Source organism: Cryptotermes secundus, unplaced genomic scaffold (assembly GCF_002891405.2).
Source record: "Cryptotermes secundus unplaced genomic scaffold, Csec_1.0 scaffold933, whole genome shotgun sequence".
In the NCBI taxonomy this organism is placed as follows: Eukaryota; Metazoa; Arthropoda; class Insecta; order Blattodea; family Kalotermitidae; genus Cryptotermes; species Cryptotermes secundus.
Window position 1 is genome coordinate 138290 of NW_019723316.1, and position 23924 is coordinate 162213.

The window sequence follows — 23924 nt, forward strand, 5'->3', positions numbered from 1 at the left end:
CACTCTCAAACAAAGCTTTCTTAAATGCGGATTTCTGTTGAAAAAACTGAACCACCTGAAGATTTCTATCTCCTAGGATATAACGCCGTGCAGCCCGCTGAAAGTCAACCGACGTTTCGGAGGACAAGTCGTCTCCATCTTCAGGGTCGAAGACTAGGCCAAGCAAGAAACTAGCTGGAAGTAGTTGGATGTTGAAGGAATTGACAAAGAGGCCTGCATGGGCGGCTGTAACAAGAGGACCTGTGCGCTGGAAAGTGAAGGATCTCCACTGTTAGAAGCCGTTGCCAAGGAACGGCTGGTGAAGATACAGCAAGCTGGAAAATGCTTGGCGGGTGATGAGTAATTGTGAATTGTGGAATCAGCAATAAGGCTGTAATTACTTGTAGTTACGAGTGGTGGGTATAAAGTGCCCGGTCTAGAAAAACCGAGATTAACGGCCGTGGGGACCCGTTACGCTGACCACGTGACACCCTCTATCCGTAAAATTTGGCACTATTATTTTTTTATTGCTAGTGGGATGGGACCAAGTCCCTTGTACTGCGGCCACTTCTGACCTATTGTACCAGCCCCAGATGATAGGTCAGGGTGATTGTGGAGCAATTGGTGGAATGAAGATTGGCAGGGGAAACCGAAGTATTCGGATAAAACCTGCCCCAGCGCCACTTTGTCCACCACAAATCCCACTTGACCAAACCCGGGATCGAAACCGGACCGCCGCGGTGAGAAGCCAGCGACTAACCGCTTGAGGTATGGCGCGGCCAAAGTTGGCATTAACTTCGCCGACAAGCGGCGATCCGGTCGGTAGTTCGCTTGCGGACTACAGGCCACGGAGTTTGTGTATAAGGTGTTAATAAATCCTATCATCCAACTCATACCCCGTCTATAGTCACACCCACAAACTGTGACTATCCTCCTCTGTGGTCTAGTGGTCAGAGTTCCTGGCTACAGATCCAGAGGTCCAGGTTCGATTCCCAGCGCTACCAGATTTTTCTGAGAAATATTGGGTCTGGAATGGTGTCCACTCAGCCTCGTGGGGATAACTGAGGAGCTATTTCAAGGAAATAGCGGCTCTGGTCTAGAAAACCGAAATTAACGGCCGCGGGGATCCGTTGCGCTGACCACGCGACACCCTCTATCCGCTAAAGTTGGCACTAACTTCGCCGATAAGCGGCGGTCGCTCGGTCGGTATAATTCACTTGCGGACTAAAACCATAGTTTTTTTAGCATAGGACTGACAACCTTGCCGCCATCTATGAGCTGACTGTCTAGAAAATGTGGGAACCTGAACATCTCACAAACCTATGGGCCTACACGGCCTGTTACAGGGATGCCTTTACTTACTTTATATATAAAATTATAGAAAATAAAATATTCCAGCAGCACAATGAATTGTATTTAATTAAACGTATATTTATATACATACAGACCTACAAACTCCCCTATATCAAATTTCATAAGAATCTGTTCAGCGGTACTCGATTTGTTGCATGCGTACGGACAGACGGACAGTCTGAGAGCATTCATAGCCGGCCGGGCTTAGAACGCGCTTACAAACGTGCGCGTTTCTCAGACACTGGAGTTTGCTGATTGTGGCCGCGGAAGGGGGGGGGAGGGGGGACTGAGTGCGTTGAATTGTATATGTGAGCAAAATAACGGGAGGGGTGGGGTCTATAGCATCTCCCCTCTCCCACTTCCGGTTTCCTTCTTATGACTTCTGTTTGGAGTTTGTTTTCAGAGGATAAAAGCGCCTGCCTTCTCAGACTTCGTGTCTCAGTTGCTCCGTGCCACGCTCTCTCTCACTGCGTTATCTAGTTTGTCACTGGCAGCTGATCACACCGTCAGCGTTGTGCGTCAGAGAGTGGTAACTGGAGTGCCACTCGACACCGAGACACGTGTAGTGTTATCCCAGGTGCCCCGCGATGGGGGAGCAACCCCCACGCCCAGACAGTTCTGTCGATTATCTAAAAGGATTAATAATTTCAGGATAAACTGCGAACCGGAAGATGCCAGAGGGAAGTGACGAGACAGCTTATTCATGTGATACAGGCTGTTTTCTAAACGGTTCTGACGATGGTGGGATTTATGGGTTTTTGGACTTTCTCCATCGTCCGGTATTGTAACGAACATAAAAGAACAAAAGGTTTCAGAAACTGGATCTCTTTCCGTTCTCAGGTGTGCGGGTGGCACACATAACCTCAACCACTGGACAGGTCCAGTAATGAGGTTTCAGCTCTTTCTAACGGATCCACCCCCGCACCTGATGACAGAAACAAATCTGGTGTTCTTTAGAATAACAGATGATGGACAAAGTCCAAAAGCACAGTAAAACGTAAAGTTGTCCATGTACTCAACTAATTACGCACTACGCCAAGAAGGCGTATGGAGGAGTGGATGTATAGGTCCACATTTTCTTGACCTCGGCACTAGTTAGAGGCGAGTGGTCAGCTTCACGCCCTTGCCGCTTTACCCCCCGGGAAACAGTCCACGGTACACACTGGATAGGCTGGGTGGACCCCAGAGCCGGTCTGGACGACGCAGAGAAGAGAAAATTCTAGACCCTACCGGGAATCGAACTCCAACCCCTTGGTCGTTGAGCCCGTAGTCACTCGCTACACTGACTACCCAAAAACCCTGAATATTAATGCAACGTTCGAAAATTATGGGCATGTAATGCGTACAGCGCATGCGTTAGAAGATTTGCTGCTTAACTTCTCAACAGTCTGACAATTAATGACTGCATACATCAGTAAACATGGCAGGTTAAACTTTTATTTGTGTCACAAATGTGTAAAATACTAAGTATATATGTAGTCAAGTGCGCTTCTAATGCAGAAAATGCAAATCTGTGCCTTGTCAGTCGGCTGACACGCACAAGCAGCGAGTGATGCATGTCTTCCGATTCATCTACAAACTCGCCAACGCACTCACTACAAGTCGGCCGCAATGCACCAAAAACTAGTGCGTCAGAGAAGCGACAGGCAGATGCAGTGGAGCGGCACTGCGCTGCTGTATTCGTGTGTAGGTAGTCCGACAGCTCCGACACGCTCGGATCAGCACCACGGTTCTCAAATGTTTCGCGAAGGAAGAACTCGTAACCATGCAAAAGCTTTGCACATTTGTGTACAATCACTTTTAGAGTGATTGGCCCCTACTTCTTCATCTGCATGCTCGCTGGACACTTCTTTGGGCTTCATGTTTCAGCTGCAGTCATCGTAGCATTCTGGTATTATAGGAGTCGCTGACCAGTAGTGGTACTAGTAGTAGTAAGGTAAAGCTATCCCCGTAATAGGCCATGGAGGACCATAGGGTTGTGAAACGGCGAGGCTCCCACATTTTCTAGACGATCGGCTTACAAATGGTGGTGAGGTTGTCAGCCTTACGCGCCTTTACCCCCAGGAAGATTCCTGGTACACATTTCTGTTAGAGGCGGAGTAGCCCACGCACGGGCCATAGTGCGGCTGGAAGGATTAGCAGTAGCAGCAGTAACAGTAGCAGTAGTAGTGGTGGTGGTAGTACCGACAGTTCTTCTCTGTTCTCTAGGGAAGTCATATATGTGTTAATGGCACAAGGATATATGTCCTTTTTCCCCACAGAGCACTTACGACAGTTTCTGACATCCTCTTATTCCCTGACGTAATACTTCTATGTCTATGCTGTTCGACAGTTGCGATTTATGGCTCTGATTTTGATATCAGTTTTCATGACAGCTGCAGATTCACCAGTCTATTTTTACGCGCCCTTGGCAACAATAAAACTGCTTACTGCCCTGGTTGGACCTGCAAAATGCGGGTAGGCTATTTGGGCTGGTCCCCTACGGTTTCTGGGCCGTAATTTAACGTGCATATTAGTAAGGTCCATTTAGGGGGCGCGCCATAGCTCAAGCGGTTAGTCGCTGGCTTCCCACCGCGGCGGCCAGAGTTAGATCCCGGGTCTGGTCAAGTGGGATTTGTCGTGGACAAACTGGCGCTGGGGCAGGTTTTCTCCTAGTACTTCGGTTTCCCCTGCCAATCTTCATTCCACCAATTGCTCCACAATCACCCTCACCCAACATCTGGGGCTGGTACAACAGGCCAGAAGTGGCCGCAGTACAAGGGACCTAGTCCCGCCAGCAATAAAAAAGGTCCAATTAGTAGTATCTTTCGTCATTTGTACAGCTATCATACTTCTCTATTCACTATGCTTTAATTCGTTCTTCGGGCATTCAGCGACGATTCTCATTCTATATAGGTTATAAGCTATCCCTGTAACAGGCCGCGGAGGCTCCACATTTTCTCTAGACAATGGGCTCACTGATGGAGGTGACACTGTAGGCCTTACACGTCGGCCGCCCTTTACCACCACGAGGATTCCTGGCACACATTTCTGTTAGACTGAGTCGATCCCAGGGTCATAGTGCGGCTGAAAGGATTAGGTCAATTGAAAAATGCAAAGACTCATCAGTAATTGAAGCCGCGACATTCCGGCTTGTAGCATAGTGCCCCCCCCCCCACTGCACAGGTCACACTCAGATAAATGAAACAGGTACCCCTCGTTATCTTACTTTACTCCCCGAGTGAAGGAGGGTTAGAATACCCCCACCGTAGCCCTGCGAGTCGCAGAAGGCGACGGAAAGGGAAGCCGGTGCCTAGGGGTATAATTGGGCCACCATGTCACTTGGGGACAAAAAGAGACCTGGTCCTACAGGTTGGGACTTGGACGCAAGGCTGAAGACCTTGCTTTGTAAAAAAAAAACATTGTGATATGTCAAACCGTTGCTGGGCAACGGGAGGTGGAACGAGTTAGCACGAAGACAGACTCTGGATAAACGGTCGGTTGCCGGTTTGCGCAACAGTGGAAGCGAGGTTACGCAACAGTGAGGAAAGCGGGGTTTCTCCGTGCCGTGCCTAGCCGAGCCGAAGCGCGCTGGTTGCTACGCAGCAATAAAAAACTCTCGGCAGCGTTGCCCAGCAATGCCTGTAAACACGGCGTTTACGCAACAGTGAAACGAGGTGGGTTTTCCGTTGTCCGACTGAGGGTTTAAAGGGTGACTGGAATGCGTAAGGAGACAGAGATTGTGAGTCTGAGTCAGTGGAGACAGACTGATGGTGTTTATTTAGTACGTGTTGGGCAAATGCTGATTCGTCCTTGTTTAGTCTTATGTTTCTTATGCGTTCTTTGTTATCTTGTTAGATTTCTACCAGTTTGGCTGATGTATACTTTTTGGCAACTTTGGCACGTTATTTCCTATATCCCACTTTGTTCGTAGGGGTTTATTTCTCGTTTTTCAATTATTAGTTTACCTATTGTGTTGGCTGTTTTGAAGGCTGTCTTTATGTTAGTGTTTTGAATAGTTTTGTGATTTTTCGTATGTAATTTCCTGTATAAGTAGAAGTGACCCATTTTGTTCCTTCTCGTCTTTATTATCCGGGTTACCCATCTTTCGCTTAAGTTTGTTATACAGATGTGTCATGCCTTCCTTTCTATAGCCATTATTTAGTGTTATATTAATAATAGTATTTAATTCTCTGTTTTTAGCATTTTCCTCAAGGGGTAGTGTAAGAAGTCTCTGTATCCAATTTTTATATGCTGGCAATTTTTGTTCTTTCGGGTGGCATGATTTATTATTTATTGTTGTCTGTCGTCGTCGGTTTTCTGTATATTTCCATTTCTATTTGTCCGTGTCTATTAAATATATTTAAGTCCAGGTAAGCTATAGTTTTTAAACACTTTAAAAGTTTTAATACCAGGAAGGCTGCTGTGATTGTGAAAAGTTGAATATTGTGTACATTCTGTATTCCAGGCATTATGTGTGTATGTAATTTAGCAATCAGAACACCTATTGTGATGGTGGTTTCCGAATAAGTATTGATGTTCCCTCTGAAGATGATCCGTAAGTGTGTGTGTGTGTCTCTCTCTCTCTCTCTCTCAAGTCTCAATTTTGAAACAGTAAATTATGGTCGCGAGTCCCGAGAAAGACTGCGCTGGCAAGGGCCAGCAGCAGATACAAAAGACAGACCCGTCCTCTCGTCAGAGAATGCGCCCCACAGAAACAAGACCGTAACTGTCAAACGATAATAATTAATATCTGGTCATCAGCCCCAAATGGGGCTCGACACAAAGACTTACTGACTGACCGTCAGTCGCAATGCGACTTGGACTCTGACTATGGAAACAGACAGACTGCGAGTTGTAAGAGGCGACGAAAAGGGAAGTCTCAAATCTGAGACAGTGAAATATGGTCTCGAGTCCCAAGGGACTCAGACCCGAAAAAGACTGCACTGGCAAGGGCCAGCACCATATACAAAAGGCAGACCCATCCTCTCGTCAGAGAGGGCGCCCCACAAAAACAAGACCGTAAGTGCCTAACAGTAACAAATATCTGGTCATGAGCCCCAACCGGGGCTCGACACCAAGACAGACTGACGGACCGTCAGTCGCAATACGACTTGGACTTGGACTTGGTAAGGAGATAGTTGAAATGTAGCAACCGTCGAAACCAGTTGTATTCCGAGCAATCGGCGCAGTGGAGGCGCAGGCGCCGAGGTCAGTTGTAGCGAGTGAATTGTGAACGTGAAGAAGACCTTATTAAGTTCAGCTGGAGTATAGAAGCCGTGGAAGAAGAACCGAACACGCAACAGAAGAGTTTATGCGTGATAATCAGTGATAGTTTGTGATAACTGAGAAGGTACTGGAAGTGTGTAATTCAGTGTCACTTGTATAGCTCCCGCGTTATAAATATTCGTAAGCGAAAACTACCGAAGAGATTATTGTGTATGGTTTGTACATTTTCTAAACCAGCAAGAGTGTTATAAGTACTTGTAGTTACGACTTGTAGGTTGTTAAATAAACCAATTAACAATGTGAAACACGTTACATTGGTGTCAGAAGTGTTTACGAACTGAAACGGTTGTTGAATTCACAATTACATAGAGTGTTATCCTAAAAAAAAATGGAGAATGAAGATGCAGCGAATAATCGCCAACCAAGTAAAGGCGGAGGCCGATAGAAAGACCCACAGGCTGCAGGGCGACGTGGAGAGCCAAAGGAACTGAACCGAGGAGATTGTGGATCTCAGAGGATATTGGCTGCCGCCTGCAGGAAGGTGTCCCGCCGTGCAACATTGGCATGGCGTAAGAAGAACATCTTCACCGAAATTCTGACCCAAGGAAAGTGTGGCCCACGGCACGAATTTCCTGCCGACAGAAATATGACCAGCCGTGCAGGTGTGACACGGCGCAAGGGAAATTTCGTAAAGAAATATTCAACCAGTGTCAATGCTGAACAAGAAACCTGAAAAGGACTAACAGAGGAAAATAGACGCTGGAAGTGCCAGAAATGCAAAACGATAATAAAGGACCTAACCACGAGCTACATCGAAGGGTTTGGATCAGAACAGCGATCACACCCATGAAGTGAAGAAACGAGCAAGAAGACCTTCTATGCGATTTTCAGAGGAAAGATCGCGAAACAGTCGGTACTTCCAACGGGTTACGAAAAATAAGAAAATGTCCCTTGTGGAGGGGTAGGCCCCTCCAAAACGGATCGAGGAGGAGCCGGTAACGTAGAAGTAGCGGTCTCCCCAGCGAGAGTGAATGAGGAGAGAGAAAGTGAGGGATCTCCTGGCACGTTAGCAGGAGCTGGTTACAAGACTTGCGAAATCAAGGAGGTGGACACCTACTGGTCTAACTCGCAGGAAGGAACAAATATGACAGAATCTACTAAGGAAGGCTATGGCTTCAAAAGGGTTGTTTGCATATGATGATGATGATCTCACTTTACGCGATTTCGTTATAACACAATTCCATTAAAAGAACCAATGCAATGACGACGTGACACGCTAACAACTCACGAGACAGACGTCAACGTTCAGCCCTGTTCAGTACCTCTCTGCAGTTACAGGCCACGCCGTTATCCCAAACGGCAGTAATGGGAGAAGAGTTGGAGCTAGCAAGAGACAACGATAGAAGAGAAATCCGACACGGAACACGAGGCTGATGTAGCTAATGCTATGGGAATTCCCAACTCGACCAAGAACGCGGGAAAACCCTGATAATATTACGGGAAGCTGTAAATTACTGTTACTAAGGCCACGCTAATCTGTGAGCCGATTAAGGGAAACTGGAAAAGCTATTTGCTTAGTGGATCAAGCCAACCTGCCATTCCTCTGTATACCGTTCAGGGACGGTGAAGAGGTTGTTTGACGAGCTGAATACTCTTGATTCATATCTGAAAGTACCAGTTTGCTGCCAGTGCTGCGCAGTTCTTCCACGGATACCAAAATATGACGTTAACGTGAGAGAGATGCCAACTGACTCGGAGCCTTCAACTTCCCGGGTGAACTTGCCCAGCCTGAGCGTGTTGCGTGTCTTCATCATCTGAATCATCTTATTAATTTTATTCTGCAAACTATAAAATAAAAAGATACTAATATTAATAACATATTCAAAGCAATCAGTTATTATTAAAATTTTGGCCCAAAAATTTGAATCGCATTCTTTATTATACAGCGTTAAAATTAACTCACTGTCCGCGATTTCACTTCACGCTTCTAAAGTGTTATTCTATATTACTGTCGGGGTTTCCGTGGCCTATAATTTTCAAGCCGAAAACAACAAAACTGCACATGCTTAAGTTGTTTAGTATTCTCCAGAATTATTTCGATAAGTAATAAAACTTTTGGGTTACATTTTCATATTATATAAGCAGTTTTAATTTGGTTTTCCGGTTTAAAATTATTGGCCACGGAGATCCCAACAATAATTTTGAATCACCCTGTATTTCCATGTACTCATTAATCGTGGGTAACAAGAGCTGAGAATTAGAATGGGCATGATAAACGCAGTATTCGTCTATTTTAAGCAAATACTCCAAAATTTCCCTGGACCGATTCAGGAAAACCACGAAAAGATGTCACTACAGCCGCCTCCGAAATGAATCAATAATTTCGTGAATACTGTGGCACATTTGCCCAAGGCAAGAACTGTGAAGCCAGCAGGTACAGCCGTTACCGAGGAATGGCTTGCAAACAGCCATGTTTCCACGCCAACTACAACGACGAAGAGTGGTGTTTTCTGTGCGGTTCATGCCGAGTAGTTATAATTGGATTTACTGAACATTTGTACACAACACCCGGAACTACACTTTACAGATCACTGGGACACACAGACTGGTGTCCTCAGGCTATTACAGTCGTTTCCTGGCAACGGATTTTACACAGGAACTATAACGGTCTCACTGAATTACACACTCCAAATATCACACATAAAGTTTTTTTTTATCATTAGCGCCTGCACTCTTACAACTAACACTTTTCTTCACAGCTTCATGTACAGAACTCCATTGAACTACCAACCCTCAACTAACTGGGTCCCAGGCTGGCGGCCATTTCACACCAATCTCCTAGTCTTCTCTTCACAGGTTGACTTTCAACTGACAATTGAACTGACCAACTTCAAGACAACTTCGCGCGGATTACATTGAAAACATTGTTCTTCTAGTGTTGCGCGCGTTCGTTTCCGCGGGAACGTGTTTACCGAGCCGTTGCTTTGAAACGGGTTGCATAAACCCGCTGTTCTATTGTTGCAGCCGTTACCTAGCAACAGGTCAAAACGCCACAATATGACTCAAGTTTAGTAACAGTTTTGCTTTGAGTTTCGTAGCGTACAGACGTGTTCCGAGTGCTCTGACAGTCAAAAGCGCCGCGAAGATAAGTGACTTAAAAGAAAAAAACACCGAGTGATAAGTGACAAGAACCAGTGTGTGCCAGTAGGCAACGGATCAGTTCCAAAACTCAAATCAGCCAACACAATGAGTCAGTCAGTAATGACAAGCAACAATTATTGTGCTCCGCAAAATACACAATCGATTCCTTCAACAAGTTATCAGCAGCAACCACAGCAACAATATAAACAGAAGCCATATAATTGCATGATGACATCAGCTAGTGAAGATGAATCAGACACAGGTACCGTAAATGTAAATGAATGGCAACAAGTGAAAAACAACAAAAGACGAAAAATCAATACAAGACAAACTTATGTCCCAAATACAGATATAAGAATAAGCAATAAATTTAATCCACTGCCAATTGAAGAAAGCGCCAGCCAGGCCAATCCCCAAAAGAAAATTCCAAAACCCCCTCCAATATTTATATATGGGGTAATAAACTATAACGAAATGATAAACAAATTGACAGAAATTATTGAACAAGAGCAATATTCTACTAAAAGCATGGCAGACAATACTATAAAAATTAATTGTACTACATCCGAAACATACCGGAAACTGGTAGCATTCCTAAAAGGGAACAACATAGTACACCATACATATCAACTCAAGGAGGAGAGAGCGTACAGGGTGGTCATAAAATATTTACACTACTCAGTAAATACAAAAGAAATCGAAAATCAGTTAACAATGATGGGACATAAAGTCAGGAATGTCATCAATGGCAGACACAGAGTTACAAAGCAACCACTGAACATATTCTTTGTTGATTTGGAACCAGCAAGTAACAATAAAGATATTTATAATATTAATATGATACAAAACAAAACAGTTGTAATAGAACCACCACGAAGGAATAAAGGACTAACTCAATGCTTTAGATGTCAGCAGTATGGACATACCAAGACATACTGCAATAGACCATTTGTTTGCGTAAAGTGTGGAGGCCCACATAGTACCGAAAGTTGTAAGAAACCAAACACCACTCCTGCTAAATGCGCCCTATGCGATGGCTCGCATCCAGCAAACTACAAAGGATGTGAATTCTATCACAGCCTCATCAAAACAAATAATGCAAACAACAGACTAAATGTGCAACGAAACTCTATAGTAAACATGCACAATCCCGATCCCCAAGTGAGACCACAAATACCTAAACTAACAACAAACAATGCATACAGAAATGCTAGTTACGCAGAGGTAACACGAGGAATTACACATAACAGCCAGCAAGAAGAAGACACCTCACCCATAACCTTAAACAGATTTCTTGAAGAGTTCAAGAACATGTTCAATCAGCTTATCCAGCAGAATACTATGATACTAAACATGTTATCAACTCTACTAACTAAATCCCACAATGGCTAAGTTTTTAAAAATAGCCCTTTGGAATGCCAACGGTCTACTACAGCATAAAGATGAAATTAAAATATTTCTGGATCACAATGCAATAGACATATTGTTGGTAAGCGAAACCCACTTTACCGACAGAACATATCTCAGGATACCCCATTATAACGCATACTTTACCAATCATCCGGATAACACCGCACACGCAGGCACTGGTATACTTATTAAAAATAACATAAGCCACTATGAATTACCGAAATTTGAAAAAAACTTCCTACAAGCTACAGCAATTAAGGTAAAAATGAAGGCATACGAACTAACAGTAGCTGCGGTGTACTGCCCACCTAGGCATAATATCAAAGAAGAAAGCTTCTACGAATTCTTCCGAACACTGGGAAATAAGTTCATCGCAGGGGGTGATTACAACTGCAAAAACACACAGTGGGGATCTCGCTTGACCACAACCAAAGGTAGAGAGCTGTCGAAAATAATACGAAACCAACAGTACTCATTCCTGTCAACTGGAACCCCTACCTATTGGCCTAGTGACCCAGATAAAATCCCAGATCTTTTGGATTTTTATATTACAAGTGGCATCTCTACATCATATATGGATATAGTCCCTAGTTACGACCTTTCATCGGACCACACACCCGTAATAGCTACCATTAGTACTGAAGTTGTCAATAAAAAAACCATTCCCAGGCTTCATAACAGAAGAACCGACTGGGCTGATTATCGAATGAAAATAGAACAAGCCATTAACTTACACATCAGTCTTAAAACCCCTGATGAACTAGACATAGCCTTGACAAATTTCATTAACATTCTTAAAGAAGCAGCTCTACACGCCACTCCAATTCCGACTACACAAACAAGAAGTATAAATATCCCTACCGAAATCAAAAAACTTATAGCAGATAAAAGACGGGCTAGGAAGACATGGCAACTAAGTCATGCCCCAGCAGACAGAACTGTGTATAACAGGGCCACCAATAAGCTAAGAGCAGAAATCAAGAAGTCCAGAGAGCTGACACTACACAATTACCTCAGAAACCTCAATCGCTACGACAACTCCATTTGGACACCGGTGAAGTCAACTAAGAAACCTATAGTTCCTGTATCGCCTTTAAAAATCCAGATAGATGGTCGTCCAGATCGATGGGCTCGTAGCGATAAAGAAAAAGCGGAACTCTTCGCAGCACATTTATCGAAAGTCTTTATGCCAAATGCCAGTCATCCTGATCAAGAGATTGAGAACGATATTACCACATTACCGCCAAATATTCCGACAATAAAAATATTCAGCCCAAAAGAAATCAAAGAAGAAATTGGGTTCTTAAATATCAAAAAAGCACCTGGTATTGACAAAATCACACCTAAAATGATGAAAGAGTTGCCAAAAAAGGGATTAGTCATGCTAACATACATCTATAATGCTATGCTAAGACTTAGTATTTGGCCCAAACAATTAAAGACAGCAGAAATTATCTTGATACCAAAACCAGGAAAAGACCCAAAAGAATTATCTTCGTATCGTCCAATAAGCCTACTGTCCATAATAAACAAATTATTTGAGAAGCTTTTACTTCGGAGACTAAATATGGACCTAAAGCCAGATGAATGGATGCCTCCACACCAATTCGGATTTAGGAATCATCACTCTACAATACAACAAACACATAGAATCATCCATAAAATTAATCAAGCATTAGAAGACAAACAGTACTGCACGTCAATATTTATAGACGTAAGCCAAGCCTTTGACAAGGTTTGGCATGATGGACTCCTATTCAAGATAAAAAAGGTGCTTCCTATAAAATACTTTAGACTACTCAAGTCATATCTATCTGACCGAAAATTCCGAACACGAGTTAAGGAGGAGGTATCCAGCAACTTCATCATCCAATCTGGAGTCCCACAAGGGAGCGTTTTAGGCCCGATATTATACGTGCTATTCACAACAGATCTACCAACGACTACTTACACTACAACAGGGACATTTGCTGATGACACGGTCATTCTTGCCAGCCATGATGATCCAGCAACTGCCTCGCAAAGACTACAAAGTCATCTAGACCAAGTAGAAAGTTGGCTAAAAAAGTGGCGAATCCACATTAATGAAACCAAATCTGTACAGGTCACCTTCACAATGAGAAAAGAGCAGTGCCCAGCCGTACACATAAATAATACTGAAATTCCACAATCATCAACAGTAAAGTATCTTGGACTACACCTGGATTCCAGGCTTACTTGGAAGCAGCATATAACCAAAAAAAGGAAACAGGTAGACCTAAAAGTAAAAGACATACATTGGATCATTGGAAGTAAATCCAGCACATCGCTAGATAGTAAAGTACTTCTATACAAGACCATCATAAAGCCTATTTGGACCTATGGAATCGAACTATGGGGATGCGCCAGTAAATCGAACATAGCCATAATGCAACGAAGACAGTCCAAAATACTGCGGATGATCACAAATGCACCTTGGTATGTGTCAAATCAGACCCTACATGACGATCTCAATGTACCATTCGTCAAAGAAGTCATCCAAGAAAGAAGCATAAAACATCACGATAAACTAGGACACCATAGCAATACATTACTGCAGCCCCTACTGGAACAACAACAACGAAGAAGGCTAAAGAAATTATGGCCCGCAGATCTACTTGATGGTTAGAGGATCTCTCATTGGAGGAGCCCTCATCACGACACAATAAGCACACGAGGACGGTGTTTAAATTAGCAAATTAGCTAAAAGAATGTATTTATTCTGATTGCTAATAAATATATATATATATAAAAAAAAAAGTTTAGTAACCACTCAACCGCGATAATCGGTAATTTGTCTGGTTTTGTCGGATAATGTGAGACAAGGAATATGATGAACAACTCGATCTTCTGTGTTCTAACAGTGTAGATCGATAGAAGCCTGTCGATCTGCAGGGCGCTCTCAAAGAATATCATGATTCACATAACGTATCTGACCTTCACTAAGAAACGTGTTGGAATCAATCCAAGTCTCGCAAGCAACGGAACTACTTGATTCTTGTCCTTGTATACGAAAAAAGAAAATAGCTATAAATTTATAAGTCTAGATTAATTTCACCTCTCCTACTTCCAAGCACCAGAATTCGTGAGTAGCTTTTAATCGCTCAGCTGGTCACGAAATTCCATGCCTCTTACGTAACCCAAATGTTCATCCCACCCTGTTTCTTTAGGATCAATTTTAACATTATTTCCCCCCTCTATGTCTTCCTCTACCAAGTGGTCTCCTCCCTATAGGTTTCTGATTAACATTTTGTATGGATGCCTCACTCTACCCCTCTCTTATATTCAATTTCATGATTTTAATGTGAGGTCTGGTGATTTCATGACACTTCTACAATCCAATGCTACATCCTCTGAGAATTCAACGGAAACACTAATCATTCTTTATACAAGCTTTCGTACCATTAATTCCCTCTGCTTTCTCCTGCGTCCCTTGCCAGTCCTACACGTTATCAAATAACGCGTAGAGGTCGACTTTAACGCTATCTCCCACGAATAACACGCAGCAGCAATCAATCGAAAACTGGCTCCTTTATACAGTACGCCACATTTCACATATCCGCATAAAATACTATGGCGTATAGATCCGCTGTTAAACGTCGACTCTGTAAACAGCGACAGTTGCTAGGTAACGCACGTAACAATATATCAACGGGGTTATGTAACATCTTTCTAATCAAAGGCTAGGCAGACACGTCCCCGCGGAAACGAACATGTGCATAACAATAAAAGAGCGGGGTTTTCGATGTGGCCAATGCTGATGGGTTATCTTTAGAACAATTGAATTGATCCCGAGTCACGCGAAAGACTGCGCTGGCAAGGGCCAGCAGCATATCCAAAAAACATACCCGCCTTCTTGTCAGAGGGGATGTTACATAAGGACTATGGTCGCAAAGGTTCATTTCAAAAAAAAATCTTTGTTCTTGGCCCACAAGGGGCCTGGCGCCAAGATGAACTGCTTGGCGGTAAACCGCCAGTCGTAAGGTAACCTTCAACTTTGAAATACTGATCAGTCCACAGACCCTGCAAAACAAAGTTCTCCGCACCAATGGAAATTTTTCAAGGCACACACCGGTTCGTGATTTGCACATGGCTTTCAAACTTCCGTACATACATAACAAAATTATGCATAAAATAAGCATAATCCATGAACAATCATGAAAATATAATGTTCTCAACATTGGCCAAGACGAACCCCGACACAGGAAATATAAGAGGCTTACACTTGGCGGCAGTCAAGCGTACGACCGTTCAAGTGACTAGACTTCTGTTGTAACAGGAGCTACTAATGATACGGCATGATCTGCTGGACTGAGCCTGGACTTACAGAGCCCTTGTATATGCTGTATATATTGTGTGTGTGTGTGTGTGTGTGTGTGTATATATATATATATTTAACAACATATAAAATGTAAACTGCACATACTGACAACTGCTGACTGTGACTCTGGTAAAGGACACACCCGTCCTCTCGTCAGAGAGAGCAAGAAACCTGCAAATGTCTGACAGTAATAAAGATCTGGTCTTAAGCCCCAGATGGGTGCTTTATTCTAAGACAGAATAGCCGACTAACCGTCGGTCATAACATAACTTTGACGTTGAGTTTGATCAGTTCAGTTGTCATTTGAAAGTCAGCTTCTGAAAAGAAGAATAGGAGGTTGTTCTGAAACGGCCGCCAGCCTGGGACCCAGTCAGCTGAGGGTTGGCAATCGAGTCGTGCACTGCAAGGGAGACTGAGAAGAGATGGCGCTATAGTTGAGTTGACAGTTGACAGGAGTTCTGTACGAGTGGCTGAAGAAGCTCCACTGTTAGAAGCCGCTGCTAGGGAACGGTTGGTTAAGACAGCAGGCTGGAAAAGTTTGCAGGGTAATGTCGTTATCTGTAAGGTGTGGAGATAGCGCTCTAATTACTTGTAGTTCTGGGAGGTCAATGAATCTAATTCACGAATTCATATCCCGTCTATAGTTACACCACTAAATCGTGACCTACTGCATAACCTAGATTCATGGAATGCGCTGACACTCGACAATGAGTTGCTATGGTAACCCGAAATTGTGCACTTTCCAGACCTTTTATTTCACCATTACTTCTCTATATGCAGGGTGTAAAGACGAAATCGCACTATTTTGCCGCAGCACAAGGCTCGCGAATGTAGGCTAAAAGCATTTCACTACGTTATGTAATCAAGTTTTTGTGACCTGCATTCTACAGATATGTAATGAGGGCGCCGTGAGCAGCCTAGCGGGCAGAACATCCATATTCAGTTTCAGTCCACACGTTGTAAAGCACACAGAGGGTAAATGTAGCCACTGCAGCTCATATCCTCCTAGCCAGCTGCCGCAAACTGGTACCCAACGAGGCAAATCCTCGACGTATTAAGGACAGCAAGGTCAGGAGAACAAGGCAGCCAAGAGATTAGCCATTCCCTGCCAAACCACTTCAGTGGAAACTTGGCAAACGAGAAGTACGTCACCTCGTGGAAACATGGGGGCCCCTCATTGCCGGAGTTCTTCTTCCGAAGTAACAATAACAAATCCCCCAACAGGTTCAAGTACAATATGCCACGCCAAGGCCGTTCGGCAAGGAAACGGCCCTAACACTTTTGTCAGGGCAAAACACAAAACAATGTCAATGTTGGACTCTTCTCCTGTATTAGACTAATTCATAAGAACTGCTGTTAGCTAAAATTCTCAAGTTTTGTCCATTAACGTCCCTCAATAAGTGGAATGTGGTTTCATTGCAAAATACAATTTGGGCTGTAAATACACGTCTTTCATCTCGAAGTCCTGAAGGAAATTTAACCCAGTAGAATCTGTAGCGCCGGTCACGGTAGCCCAGCGGTCTAAGGCGTGCACTGTCTTCGCTCGCTCGGAAGCCGGGATCGTGGGTTCGAATCCCACTCAGGGCATGGATCTTTAGTTTGTGTGTGTGCGTTTTTCTGTGTTTATGTACAGGTTGAGGCCTTGCGACGAGCTGATCACCCGCCCAAGGAGTCCTACCGTATGTGTAAGATCTAGAAAAACCGAAGTGAACGGAGTTCATGGAGGTAGGTCTAGGCCCACTGGGGCTGTAGTGCCATGGAAACAAAAAATGCCTGGACTGTGAAAAGAAAAGCAAACAGAACTTGAGCCACCTGTAAGTGCAGGGACTGGCGGATGGAGAAATATTAACAATCGCAGTTACATCTGTAACTGTCGTTATATAGCCTACGCACTGAACAGGCAGAAAACACAGCCTCTATTGTTGAAACGTGTTTACCTAACCATTGCATAGCAACAGTCGTGGGGCGGACCACATATAAAACCGTCACGTGATAGCTATCTTGCCAGTCTATTGGCGCGCTGACTGTTGCCTAGCAACGAGCTATAAACATTCGTCCTATTGTTGATTGCGCCTACGCAATAAGGTGTTTATCGCGCCGTTTCCTAGCTATACACGTCATAATATATTACATAATATATAACATATATATGTGTATCCATTCCCCAGTTAGAACCTCCATCCTGGATCCAAATATTCTGCCCAACACCCACTGAATCCCTCTTCGTCTCTCGGAAAGAGACGCTCATATAAACAGAACAGGACAAATTATAATTCTCGTACTTTCACGGTTTATATGGCAGATGCGAAGATTCTGAATTTAACGAAAGCAAGTGTTCCCCAGGAGCATTTGTTTCTAACTTATTCATGTTACCCAACCTCAAACATTCACTTTAACTTTGCAACATTTCGAGAGATCGATTAGCTAATTTACGTTACCATTTTATCCTGCATTCCGGTTACGCGACATTCTTCAAGATCAGTTGTCTTCTGGGGATGTGACGTCGTGTGGAAAGTTGAAAGTCAACAAATCTTTTCTTTCTTCCCGCTTCACGTTAGTTTCTTACTTGCTTTAATATTCAACCCTGAAGGAGGGGAGATATGTTCCTCCGAAACTTCAGGCTGACTTTCAACAGCCTACAGGGCACTATATCCCAAAATACAGAAGTCTTTATAACCACCGCTGTGAGAACCTCAAATTCTACAGGGACACGCTCAGTTTTCTCTGCATTTATTTTTGTCCCAGCTTGCTCAGCTGCCGTTCCTCTAGGCAGTATTTATGTTTTCGCCGGTCACGGTAGCCAAGACGTGTCATTTTTTTATTTTAATTCGCTTAGTGGGGGTGGAGTCCAACTGGGTCCACTCGGCACGGCGGACACTGATTGGCCTATTGTAGCCTGTCCCGAGTTGTTATGATGATGGAGAATTTGGTGGAATGAAGATTGGCAGGGGAAACCGAAGTACTAGGAGGAAACCCGCCCCAGCGCCACTTTGTCCACCACAAATCCCACTTAGCCAAGAGGAGTAAGGCATGCAACGTCTTCGCTCGCTCGGAAGCCGGGATAGTGGGTTCGCATTCCACTCAGGGCATGGATGTTTGGTGCTTTTGTGTGTACCTCCGTTTTTCTGTGTTTGTGTACAGGTAGAGGCCTTGCGACGGGCTGATCACCCGCCCTTGGAGTCCTACCGAATGTCTAAGATCTAGTAAACCGAAGTGAAACGGTGTTTCATGGAGGTAGGACAATGCCCAAATTAGGGCTGTAGCGCGAAAGGAAAAAAATTGTCTTCATCCAGTAAGTTACTATTATCACAATAGAACGGAAGTCGGTCCTATCTTCTATTTTAAAGCGAAGTTGAAAAGCGACGCTGAAGAAACTATGAATTACTTAACGTGGTTTTCGAAGCTGTATCGACTGCTGGAATTATTTTGCGCCGAATGGAAGTGGTCAGGGCCACTTATCTAGACCGGCTACGAGTACGCTCAGCCTCGTACCCAAGGCGTACGCCTAGCAATGAGCTCTTTCCCCGTGGCTAAATCGACCGGGGAGTGAGAATTATCACCCACCACCAATTAGTGTCGAGATCAAGAATGCATGGAGCCACACCTGCCCTCCCTCCACACATACCATCGGGGCTTGTACTTAATTAAGCACAAAGCACACTTACCTTCCCGTATCGTTATGTTTAGTGACGACAATAGTGTGTATAACTTAAACTGAATATAGGGTGTCCCAGGATGAAAGGCAAATATTGTGGGAGATCACAGTATTGGTTATTCTAAGCAAAAAAGGTGTATATATACATGTGTAAAAGTTTAAAAGTAAAGCTATTCCTATACCAGGCCGTGTAGGCCCATAGGGTTGTGAGACGTCCAGGGTTCCACATTATCTAGACAATCGGCTCAAAGGTGGCGGTAAGGTTGTCAGCCTTACGCGCCGTCCGCGCTTTACTCCCCAGGAAAATTTAATTAATTCCTGGTACCCATTTCTGTTAGAGGCTGAGTCGACCCCAGGGCCATAGTGCGGCCGGAAGGATTAGGTCAATTGAAAAAATCCAGTGACCTAATAGAGACTTGAACCCGCGACCTTCTGGCTTCTAGCATAGTGCCTCAACCAACTACGCTACCGCGTGCTCCCAAACGGTTTCCGAGATAGAGCTATTTCACTGTACAGTACACTGTTCACTGTACAGACCAGCAATATGCCGTGTCCTCACACGAGCTGCAAAGTGCATTGAAGTTGACGGCGAAATTTTTCGAAAATGTATTAGAGTAGGTAAACTGTACAACCTTTGTCACTTGAACAATAAATACCGGTACTGGAAACAGTACGTGATATGTCTTTCTTATTAACAATTTTGTGCCGTGCGCAGCAACCAAGAACCGAAATCTTCATAACACCATACAAAAACAGTAACTAAGAATGCAACATCCCAATAATTTTGAAGTATAATATACTCGAAACGAAAGAACGAGCAACATAAGTGTCCAGCAATGATAAACTGACTACAATCAATAGAGGATAATTAGGTGGGAATACTATAAAACCTCTCCCATAAGTACAACATTGGTCAGTGAGGGAGGAATATACATCTATACATGCATATCTATGGTCGCTGCATTCTGTAGCACAATTAGCCTTATTGCACATACAGCAAAGATAATAGCAAAGATACTTTAAAAGAAGAATTGAAAGGAAAATAGAGGATATAATTGGAGAGGATCAGTTTGGATTTAGAAGAGGAAAAGGAACCAGGGATGCAATTGGGATGATGAGAATTATAGCAGAACGAACTTTGGAGATAGATGAAGAACTGTGTGTTTGCTTCATAGACTGGCAGAAGGCATTTGACCGTGTAAACTGGACCAAATTAATGCAGATCCTAAAGAAGACAGGTATCGATTGGCGTGAAAGAAGATTGATTAGCAAATTGTACATGGATCAGAAAGTTAAGAGTGCGACTGGACAGATGGGAGACAAGAAGTGTGAAGATTGGAAGAGGAGTTCGACAAGGATGCTGTTTATCACCAATTATGTTCAACTTGTACAGCGAGTGCCTTACCAAAGAAGCTCTGGATGGACTTGGAGACTTCAAATTAGGAGGGCAAATTATTCAAACTGTGAAATATGCAGATGACCTTGTGTTAATGGCTAAGGAAGAAACTGTGCTACAGGGCATGATTGATAGACTAATTGAAATTGGAAGGTGCTATGGCATGGAAATGAATGTGGAAAAAACAAAAGTAATGAAAATTTCGAGACAACCAACCCCAGTCACAATAAAGATAGACCAAAAACAACTGGAGAATGTGAAATGTTTTAAATATTTGGGTAGCTTGTTAACAGATGATGGAAGGTGTACGTGTGAAATTAAATCTAGGATTGCCATGGCAAAAGCTACATTTAGCAAGAAGAAGAATCTTTTTACCAGCAAATTGGACTTAAATTTGAGGAAGAAACTAGTGAAATGCTACATTTGTAGCATAGCTCTGTATGGGGCTGAAACATGGACACTTAGGGCACTAGATCGGGAACACCTGGAAAGCTTCGAAATGTGGTGTTGGAGAAGGATGGAGATCAGTTGGACCGATTATGTGAGAAATGAAGAAGTGTTAATTAGAGTCAGTGAGCACAGGAATATCCTACACGAAATAAGAAAACGGAAGGCTAATTGGATTGGTCATATCTTACGCGGTAGCTGCCTTCTAAAATAAGTTACTGAAGGAAAGATAGAGGGGCGGATAGAAGTGACCAGAAGACGAGGAAGAAGACGTAAGAAGATGCTGGATGACCTTGGGAACAGGAGAGGATATTCTCATTTGAAGGAGAATGCTCTAGATCGCATCAAGTGGAGGAACTGTTTTGGAAGAGACTGTGGACCTGTCGTCTTGACAGATTACAGATGAATGTATATCTATGGCTCAACAAGCCTTTATTGGGCCTTGGCCGATTTTTCAGTTTCTTAATTTCATACAGTCGGTAGGACTCCTTAGACGGAGGGATCAGCCCAGTCGTAAGGCCGCTATCTACACACAGAACACAAAGTGAGAATAAACATATACACACATCCACACCTTACGTGGGATTCGAACCCACGATCCCAGCGTTCAACTGGGCGAAGAAATTTCATGCCTTAGACCGCGCGTTGTGACCGGCAAAAATGCAATGACTTCATCGCGAACAGAACCCGCGATCTTCCGGCTTTTAGCACAGTTCCCCAACCGACTACGCTACCGCGTGCCCCCGAGAGAAACATCAGTGAAGCAAAAAATGAATGTACTAATGTATTACTGTTAACGGCCAGAAACGGCCGAAACACATTGGCCGGGCGGTCTAAGGCATGAACTGCCTTCGCTCGCTCAAACACTGGGATCATGGGTTCGAATCCAACTGGAGGCGTTTGTGTGAGCCTTTATTTGGTGTTTCTGTTGTCTTGTTTGTAGGTAGCGGCCTTATGACTGGATGATCCCTCTTCCAAGGGGTCCTATCGGTTGTGTATAGGGTTAAGAAACAAAAAAAGCGGCCAAGGTCCAAAAATGGGCTGTAGAACTATATAGACAGTCGTATTGAGTACAGCTGCAGTAGTAATTGTAGCACAGTATTCGCATTCTCGCCCCGAAACTACAGCCCACTGTGGAGAGCAGCCACTGCAGCGCTGCAGACCCGCATCATCTAGCCCAGCGATTCTGCTACTGGGATACACGTATGTCCTCCCTAGCAGCTCGTGAAGCCTCATAAGGGGGTTTTACAAACGTCTTGACAGCCGACTGCCTTATTTTGTACAAATTTATATGCAAGAAATTTAAAGTGTCTCTATATCTTATCGTATTTATAACGGATGATAACACGGAATTAGAGACAAAAGTTAGGTCGCCCTGTTTGAAATTTCATTCAGTAATCCAAGGGTTGTTCCTACAGAAAGAAAAACTCAAGAGACGGTGGGGTACGTCGACTGAAGAAGATTCTCCGAACTAGATCTCTTTGTTTCCTTCAGATACTCCATGCTCACAGCACAGTGAAATAAAGCATGGGCCCCCTTGTAATCGATCCCCGACTGACTGCAAATTCCTTTCAATTCTGTCACATTGATATGCTGATAAATTATGAAACAAGATAAGAAACGTAGAACCATTGTCGTAGCTTACGTATTACACAAGAAATGCAGGAAAACAGGCTGTTTACCTTTTAGAGTCCGAACTGTCTCTACAAGCAAAAAGATAAAAGTTAAACTTGTCCCGTGGCTTATAAGTACCAAACAATTCAGACATGTATGCACGGGTGGAAATACAGTTCCGCGCATTAACCTCGGCACTATATATAGGCGAATGATCAGTTTCACGTCCCGGATGGATTGAGCCGCGAGGACGGAGTTCAAGTTACCAATGGGGTGGGCCGTAGAGACGGCATGAACACGGTGGCAAAGTGAGAAATCTCATTGTGCCCGACAAGAACCGAATTCTAGTCACCCATCCCGTAGCATTCACTGACCGCTTTCAGAAGTAAGAGACGCTTCAAGATCTGTCTGGATGAATGGAGCTTGAAATGTATGTCTCTGTGGCTCTACAGCCCTTGCGGACCTTAGCAGCTTCTTAACCCATACACAGTCCGTAGGACTCCTTGGACGGGGTATCAGCTCGCCGCAAGACCTCTACCTACACACAGAACAACACAAGCACAGAATACATGCACATAGACACCCACGCCCCGAGTGGGATTCGAACCCACGATCCCAGTGTACTTTGAAATGTATAGATACGAAATTTCCCATTAAGGTGTGGATGATGATAAACTGAAAGAACTACAACTAGACACCAACAGTGCGTATTATTCGGTTGTCTCGGACACACTGATCAAGTGATCAGTGTGTTCCCTCAATATATGCTAAATCATTCACAAAACGTTCATTCCCTATGCTTATTCGTAAAGGTTCCACTGGCTTACAGTTATCGCTATACTTACCTGTTACCTCCCCGTAATTTTCGCCAGTTTCCACAACTTGTGACTACAAAATTCGGATCGCAGATCACTGTTGTCCTTTGGCGCACTCTACTAGTTGTCAGCGTTAAGGCAAATGAAGACACGTTCGTGTTATCGCTGCTACTCCTTATCTCTGTTCGCGCCCCCAACACTTCTGAGGTAATTTCAACTGCCCTCACTTTTTCACTTTCACTTCTGGCACCAAAAAAATAAAATTTTGAGGACAAATAAAGGCAAAAATGGTAGAGGCCCATAGGGTTGTGAGACGCTGAGGGTCCCACATTATCCAGATAATCGGTTAACATATGGCCGTGAGGTTGTCAGCCTTACGCGCCGGCCGCCCTNTTAGAGGCTGGATCGACACTCAGCGCCAGAGTGCGGCTGGAAGGATTAGGTCAACTGAAAACATCCAGTGATCTCATCGGTAATAGAACCCGCGACCTTCCGACTTGTACCATAATGCCTCAACCAACTAGGCGACCGCGGGCCCCCGGAAAAAATAGAGCGTGTAAGATCTCC

The 23924-nt window shown here is 43.9% G+C and overlaps 1 protein-coding gene across 9 annotated transcripts in view; it reads right to left on the minus strand.

Moving 5' to 3' along the window:
* LOC111861850 (insulin-like peptide receptor) overlaps positions 1–23924 on the minus strand; it is a 309490-nt gene that overhangs the window by 76055 nt on the left and 209511 nt on the right. Inside the window, exon 1 of one of the 9 annotated variants that reach the window (XM_023846768.2) lies at positions 23388–23500. The exons of 7 other annotated variants lie outside the window; for them this stretch is intronic. The gene's annotated coding sequence lies outside the window, so the exon portion shown is untranslated. Of the gene's footprint in view, positions 1–8215; positions 8235–23387; positions 23501–23924 lie in introns of those variants that run through there. One more of the 9 variants, XM_023846770.2, reaches the window with a different exon arrangement.